This window comes from Rattus norvegicus, chromosome 7 (genome assembly GCF_036323735.1).
Source record: "Rattus norvegicus strain BN/NHsdMcwi chromosome 7, GRCr8, whole genome shotgun sequence".
NCBI classification, from domain to species: domain Eukaryota; kingdom Metazoa; phylum Chordata; class Mammalia; order Rodentia; family Muridae; genus Rattus; species Rattus norvegicus.
In genome coordinates, this window is record NC_086025.1 from 114,140,008 (window position 1) to 114,147,982 (window position 7,975).

At 43.7% G+C, this 7,975-nt stretch overlaps 1 protein-coding gene and 1 pseudogene across 1 annotated transcript in view; one reads left to right on the plus strand and one right to left on the minus strand.

Annotated features, from left to right (window-relative positions):
- The window catches only part of Tnrc6b (trinucleotide repeat containing adaptor 6B), a 217,437-nt gene that overhangs the window by 7,434 nt on the left and 202,028 nt on the right, over positions 1–7,975 (plus strand).
- Rpl26-ps1 (ribosomal protein L26, pseudogene 1) lies at positions 4,288–4,793 on the minus strand (annotated as a pseudogene).

Below are 7,975 nucleotides of genomic sequence, written 5' to 3' on the forward strand. Positions count from 1 at the left end.
TAGGAGTAGGAGTGCGTGCTTGCGACAGGACTTCCCCTGGGGAGATGTAACACACATCACCCTCACAGTCAACCCCAGATAAAGATCCCACCACAGACCAAAGTACGGGCACCACACAAATCCAACTTGGTGAACCAATGAGGTTTATTGGGTTTATGGGCGCAGAAATGAAAAAACTGCAGCTGCATTGCCAAGGCTCACCCCAGCATGGGTGACAGCTCATAAAAGCTGGAAAACCTGGAGCACACTGCTTCAGGCGGTTCTACAGGTTGGAGAGTGTCCTATCTAAATGACTGCTAAGTGAGTCTTCTAGGCAGCTCAGCTGGTTTCTGCTGCTTCCAGGCAACTGGAGGGACTTTCCACATTACATAGGTAAGATCCATCCTCCTTCCTTTCTTCCTCCCTCCCTCCTTCCCTCCCTTCTTTCTTCATTCATTCATTCACTCACATTTTAATTACTTTTATTTACCTCTTCGTGTTGATGCATGTGGAGTCAGAGGACAACCTGCTGGAGTTTGTTTCTCTTCCTCTACCATGTGGGTCCCAGAGATGAAACTTAGGTCATGAGGTTTGGTGGCAAGGACTTTCAGCTGTTGAGATGTCTCTAACTCCTCTTTGTTTTTGAGCAGAGTTTGACTACATAGCACAGGCTGGCTTCAAACTGGTAATCTTCCTGCTTTGGCCTTCTAAATGCTGGGATTATGGAGATGGGCCACCATGCCCAGGTCCCAGGTTGTTTTATTATTATTAATCTTAAAGTAAAAATGTAAAGATCTATTTATGTGTATGAATGTTTGTGTACCATGTATCTTCCAGATGGCTCATGGAGATCGTCCTTTGTAAAAACAAGTGCTTTTAACTGCTGAACCATTTCTTTTATTACTTCTTTAATGCTGGGATCGAACCCAGCATGTTATACATGCAAAGCAAGCGTCTATCAATAAGCTCTGCCCTAAATCAACTTTTATGTCTCTGTATGTATGTGCATGTGAGTGCTGGTGCCCACGGAGGCCTGAAGAGACGTTAGATCCCTTGGAGCTAGAGTTAAAGGCAATTGTGAGCCTCCTGATGTGGATGCTGGGATCTGAACTCAGGACCTCCATAGGAACAGCAAGTGCTCTTAACTGCTCTCTAGCCCTCCCCCAACCCCCTTCCGTATCAGAACACGTGAAGACATTCTGAAGTCCCCTTCAGGGAAGATAATCAACACATACCAGAGTGGAGCTCGTCTCTCCTGGTTAATGCGCTTGTTTGAGTAGAGTACCTGTAAACTGTGCAAAAGCTGTCAGGTGGAATTAGAAAGTGATGACTCATACCAGCTTATCTGTGGGAGCTGTGCAGCAGAAGTGGCCTCTAGGTGACCCGAGTGAGTGCTGATGCCATCTCTGAAGGGCCAGACACTGAACAGTGAAAAGGAGAAAGGTGAAACAGGAGGGACTTCCCAGAGGGCCTCTGGGCACATGTCTTGGAGATGATTCCTACAGCTTGGAGGGCTTTGCATACTTCCTAAATCTCCCAAGCCAGTACAAGTTTGATTTGATTCTCAAGCAGAGGTGGAAAAAGGGAGATCACAGTGGAAAGTCAGTCTGCTTTCTGTCAATTAGTTCTCTTTAATTTCAGCAGCTCTTTTCTTTCTGTCCTCTTCTGTGTTAGTCTGCTGTAAATTACTGTAACAGACTTGAGATAAATCAATTTAAAAAAAGAGAAGAAGAAAGGTTTGAACTGGAGGGCACTTACCTAGCATACGTAAAGTCCTGGGTTAGATATATAACATTGAAGAAAACTAAAATGTTTTATCTCACAGTCTCATAGTTTGGGTGGTTTTGGTCCATGATCTGTTGGCTTGATGCTTTTGGTCTGAGGAAAAACTGCACATTATGGAGGGTGTATGTGGTAGAAGAAATCTTCACCAAGTGAGAAGGAGAAAGTAGAGGAAGAAGAGGGGCCAGGACCACAGTGTATCCTTCCAGGGAACATTCTCCACCACCTAATTTATTTCCACGCCTATTCATAGTGTTGTGACCTGGCTGTCGAGGCTCACATCCTTGATCCCAGCACTCAGGAGGCAGAGGCGGGAGACCTCTGTGCTCTGTGCTCCTGGCCAGCCTGGGGCTACACAGAGAAACCCTGCCTTGGAGAACAAACCAAGCCAAGACAAAAAGCACTCTGTGTTAAAGATAGCCCTCAACAGGATCCAGACTGTAGTACTGTAGACTGCTTCCTTTCCTGTTATGCTAAAATACCACTCCTTCCCCGGCATACCATATTTTGCTTCTTTCATTCTAAAATCACTAATTTTTTTTTGAAGTAACAACCATGGCATGGGATGTGGTGCACTCATGTACATGTGGGATAAGAATTATTTTTAAAATGGTAGGTGATTAAACACTGGTGGTACAGTTTATACTCATAAGATGCTTTTTGGTTAACGTGTGTGTGTGGTCTGAGGACTCACTTATGGTCCCAGATTGAAAAGGACTGAAAAGACACTAGACAGATACAGTGAGTGTGGTTTATTCTGTAACACTGGTTCTAGAGTATCTTGTTTTTTAAAAGTATAATATGCAATCTGGGAACTTAAAGCTAAGAGGATGGCTCAATTGATAAAGTGCTTGCTGTGCGATCATGAGGACCTAAGTTCAGATCCCCAGCACCCAGGTAAGAGCCAGGCATGGCAGCACACTCCTTTAACTCAGAAGGGGAGGAGGCAGCAGGAGGATCCCAGGGCTCACTGCCAGGCAGGATAGACAGAAGAGTGAACAAAAACATGAGAGACCGGGTCTCAAAATGAGGTGGGGTATGATAGAGGAAGACACCCATAGTTGACCTTTGACTTCCATAAGCACAGCAAAGAGTTCACCACTCTCGTGTGCACACACCACTAATGGACAAAGTCGAAAGTGACTCTGTCTAACATTCATAATAGAGCAGGAGAAATGTCTAAAGCAGTTGCTAGGTACAGGGTTCTGGTCTGGAGGAAGAAATCTAGATAAGAAAGGAGACTGCTGCTCTGAAAGAATTGCCTCTCTCCTGCACAAGCCCTGCTGCTGATGCATCAGGCTCAGGGATAGTCTTTTCATGAGATCTGTTACCCAGGGCTATGTCTCTGTTTTTATGGAAGTCTGGTTAGATGAACTGTGAACTACTGACTTTTTAAATACTTGTTCACCATCTACACTTTCATGTTTTACTCCAAAAATTTTGTATTTTTACAACAATAAGCTTAACATTTATTTGCATTTTGGCTCAGTCCCTTTAAAACAAAACGCAGCACATTCATTTTTGCACTTAAACAGTGTGGGGAGCTGGGATACCCAAGTCTCCCTACAGAGAGGAGGGCTATATATGCTCCATGTTCCTATACTCCTAAAACACTGGCTGGCTGAGGGGAAAATGTTACTTGTAAAATACACACACACACACACACACACACACACACACACAGAGAGAGAGAGAGAGAGAGAGAGAGAGAGAGAGAGAGAGAGAGAGAGAATACTATTTCCCTACACCCTCTGCTTCCCCTTTATTCCCCCCCCCCCCAAAAAAAAACACAGTGAAAGGCTCTTTGTAAAGACTAACAAAAACAAAACTAGAATGAAAATGTGAAAGACATCACATTTTAAACCAGTGAGGGCTGGCTTGAAATGTTTAAACAGGGGACCCTGTGCTCCCTGCCTGGCTTGTGACCCTACCTCAGCACTTTGTGCCAGGGCCTGCCTGTTGCCCTGTTTGCTTTGGAAGCTGATGCACTCCACTTATTTACTGCACTGAGGACTGTGTTTGGCTCTTTCCTTGTTTGCCTTTAACCTTCTCCCAGGCATTCTTTTTTTTTTTAAAGATTTATTTTATTTAATTTATATGAGTACACTGTAGCTGTTTTCAGACACTCCAGAAGAAGGCATCGAATCCCATTACATATGGTTGTGAGCCACCATGTGGTTGCTGGGAATTGAACTCAGGACCTCTGGAAGAGCAGTCAGTGCTCTTAACTGCTGAGCCATCTCTCCAGCCCTCTCCCAGGCATTCTTGAGGCTGAGGACTCATTCAGGTTGCTTCTCAGAAAGGTGACCCCAGAGGCTGGAGCATACCCTCTGCTTTACTTTCTTGCAAATTGTTGACTTTCTTGGGTAGCTTCACTGGTCTCTTCTCACTACCTGGATCCTGAAATCTGCTAATACTGATCTTGAAATGGTGTCCTGTTCTTTTTGCTGTGGCTTTGCTGTCTTTGTGTTTGCTCTGCTTTGTTGTTTTTTTTTGTTTTGTTTTTTTTTTTTGTTTTTTTTTTTTTACTTAAGCAGTCTTTAATGAAAACTGGGCATGACATTTCTACTCCTGCATCTTCTCGATAGTTTCTTCCTTGTATTTGCCTTTCTCCTTTCCTACTTGCCGGGACTTGGCTTTCCTCTCCAGGATCTTCTTGCAGTCCTTGTCCAGCTTTAGCCTGGTGATAACCACCTTGCTGGGGTGAATGCCCACATGGACAGTTGTGCCGTTAGCCTTCTCTCGCTGGACTCGCTCAATGTAGATGATGTATTTCTTCCTGTACACTTGGACCACTTTGCCAATCTGCTGGCCTTTGTAGTGTCCTCGAACAACCTGAACTTTGTCGTCCTTTCGAATGGGCATAGACCGAACATTATACTTCTGTCTCAGTTCTTTGGAAAGCGGAGAAGACATGATCTTCCTCCGAATGTGAGATGGTGCATTGAAATGACATTTGCGGTTCTTGCTTCGGTCAGAAGTCACGAAGGGATTGAACTTCATTTTGGCGGCTGCAATCCAGCGATGGCCACAAAAGGAAAGAGCTCTGCTTTGTTGTTTGTTTGTTTTGTTTGTTTGTTTGAGACTGAGCTTCAGCCTGTTGCTGGGGTTGGCATTGTACTTGAGGTCTTCCTGCCTCAGCCTCCAGGGTGGCTGAGATTGTGCACTCCACACTCTAGCAGCTTTTCGGACTTAAGAACAAGCCACCGGCCTGATTTGAAGTCATCCTTAGGCTATGTCCAGATTGTTTAAGTAGCTGTCTGCCGGTTGTCCCATTTCTCTTTGCTCAGAAAACATTTCCTACCCACTGTTTTCTTTTCTCTCATTGAAAACCATGTGCTTTCTCATTCTAGGAAATCGATGTCTTGTGTGAGCCAGGAGCCTTAACTTTTCCAAATCTACCAACTCTCACTCCCAGTTTTCCATCCCCGACGTCTCTGGTACAACCTTTACTCCATTTTCCATATGAGTTTTTTTTTTCCCTTTTGGCTGCCTCTCTTGATGGCTTGATTTATGTAAAATATTCTCTCTACATCTGCTACCAGTTTTATTTTTTTCTCTTCCTGTCAGGTTTTCCTGGGCTAAAGAGATGATGGCTTAGTGGGTAAAGTGCTTGCTCTGCAAGCCTGAGGACCTGAGATGAGATGTGCAGTGCATGTGTGTCACTCTAGGAATAAGGCAGGCAGGTCCTGGGGCTCACCAGCCAACCAGTCTAGCAGACACAGCAAGCTCCAGGTTCAGTGAGAAACCATGTCTCAGAAGGGACAGTGGAGAGCAATGGAGGGAGACACCCAGTATTAATCTCTGGCACATGTGGGCTAGTGCAAACATATATACACATACACAAAGCTTCTGTAAATGTTTCTTCCCTGAAATATTTCTTAATCAAAGGCCCTCCACGTTGTGTATCCAGAGGCACTTTTTTGGGCAAAATAATAGATGCAGTTTATTATTACATAAATGTGTAAAAATGCAATTTTATAAAATACTACAAAAGTGATAGATACTGTATACTGAGTCACTACATGAGGCAATACGAAGAACCTGCTCAATGTCAAGATGACGAGACAGTTGACACACTCCAAAGAATAGTGAAAGAAGTTAGCTTGTGGCAAAACAGTCTTGTTCAATATGGAATATTTGAATTCTAATTTTTAATGTGGTAAGAGGATTGAACCCAAGCTCTACCACTTGCTGGTCAGTGACTATACTGAGCTGTATCCAGAGGTGGCAGCGCCATTTTTCTCCTCCTCCTCCTCCTCTTCCTCCTCCTCCTCTCCCTCCTCCTCCTCTTCCTCCTCTTCCTCTTCTTCCTCTTCCTCTTCTTCTTCCTCCTCCCCCTCCTCTTCCTCATATTCCTCCTCTTACCTCCTTTTTTCTTCCTTCTCCTTTTCTTCTTCCTCATCTTCTCTTCCTCCTCCTCTTCCTCCTCCTCTTCCTCCTCTTCCTCTTCCTCCTCTTCCTCTTCTTCTTCTTCCTCCTCCCCCTCCTCTTCCTCATATTCCTCCTCTTACCTCCTATTTTCTTCCTTCTCCTTTTCTTCTTCCTCCTCTTCTCTTCCTCCTTCTCCTCTTCCTCCTACTCCTTCCTTCTCCCTCCTCCCTCCTTCTTCCTCCTTCTTCCTTTTGTTTTTCAAGACAGGGTTTCTCTGTATAGCCCAGGCTGTCCTGGAACTTTCCAGGCTGCCCTCAAACTCATAGAGATCTGCCTGCCTTAGCCTTCCAAGTGCTGGGATTAAAGATGTTCGGACCACATCCAGGTCCAGAGGCTTTTTAAAAGACTTTATTTTTTTAAGTGTGTGTGTGTGTGTGTGTGTGTGTGTGTGTGTGTGTGTGCGCGCGCGCGCGCGCGCGCGCAATACAAATGCACATGCATGCACGTGAATGGAATGCCTGGTGAAGATCAGAAGAAAGTGTTAGCTCTTCTGGAGCTAAAGCTATAGGCAGCTATGAGCTGTCTATATGTGAATATGTCTATGAGTGAATATTCAGAACCGAACTTGGTTCTCTGCAAGAGCATTCTGGGTACTCAACTGCTAAGTTATTTCTCCAGTCTGAATTGTTTGTTTTTTTAAATTGATAAAATGAGAGTATATTGAACTAGGTAAACTTTGTTAATTTCATTTATTGGTTCTAGTGACATTTTAATATATATATATACTTTATATGTATATTTTACTATATATATATTTAGTTATTTAAAAGATACATTTTGTCTGTATTTGTGAGTGCCTGTGTGTTTGTCTGTGTGCCACTTACAGACTGTGCCCATGGAGGCCAGAAGAGGGAATCTGATCTTCCTGGGACTAGAGTTACAGATGTAGTGAGCTGTGCCATGTGGATTCTGGGAATCAAACGCAGGTTATCTAGAAGATCAACCCATGGTTTTAATCACAAATCCATCTCTTCAGCCCCTACAGATATTTATAATTTTAAATATAAGAATTGGGTCAGCAAGACGGTCATTAAAGTCACTTGTCATCAAGCCTGATGATCTCAAGTAATCTCTGGGTCCCACATAGTGGAAGGAGAGAATAGACACCCACAGGTTGCCCTCCACACAGGTACCTAACATAATAAATATAACTTTAAAAATATAGACTTGGGGGGCTGGGGATTTAGCTCAGTGGTAGAGCGCTTACCTAGGAAGCGCAAGGCCCTGGGTTCGGTCCCCAGCTCTGAAAAAAAGAACCAAAAAAAAAAAATAATAAAAATAAAAATATAGACTTGGTGGTGGTGTCATATGCCTATAATCCCAGCACTTGAGAGGCAGAGGCAAGTAGATCTCTCAGTTCAAGGTCAGTCTGGTCTACAGAGTGAGTTCCAGAATAGACAGATATACACAGAAAAACTATCTGGAACGAAAACACACACACACACACACTTTACAAAGAATGTTGCTTTTATTTTTTAAGTCTGATTCTATTCCTTATTCAACTGGCTTAGAGTTGAGGTATATTGAGCAGAAGTGATGAGATTGATCATTCTTTCTTTTCTCAGTGTAGGAAAAGAATATTTTGTACTAATAAATCCTTTACCAGGTTACAACATATTCACTCACTCACTCACTCACTCACTCACTCACTCACTCACTCACTCATTTTTTTTTGAGAAAAAGTCTCATGCAACCCAGGCTGGTCTTAAAGCCACTGTGTAGCCAAGGCTGGACTTGAACTCTTGGTACCCCTGCCACCACTGCCTGACCATAGTCTAAG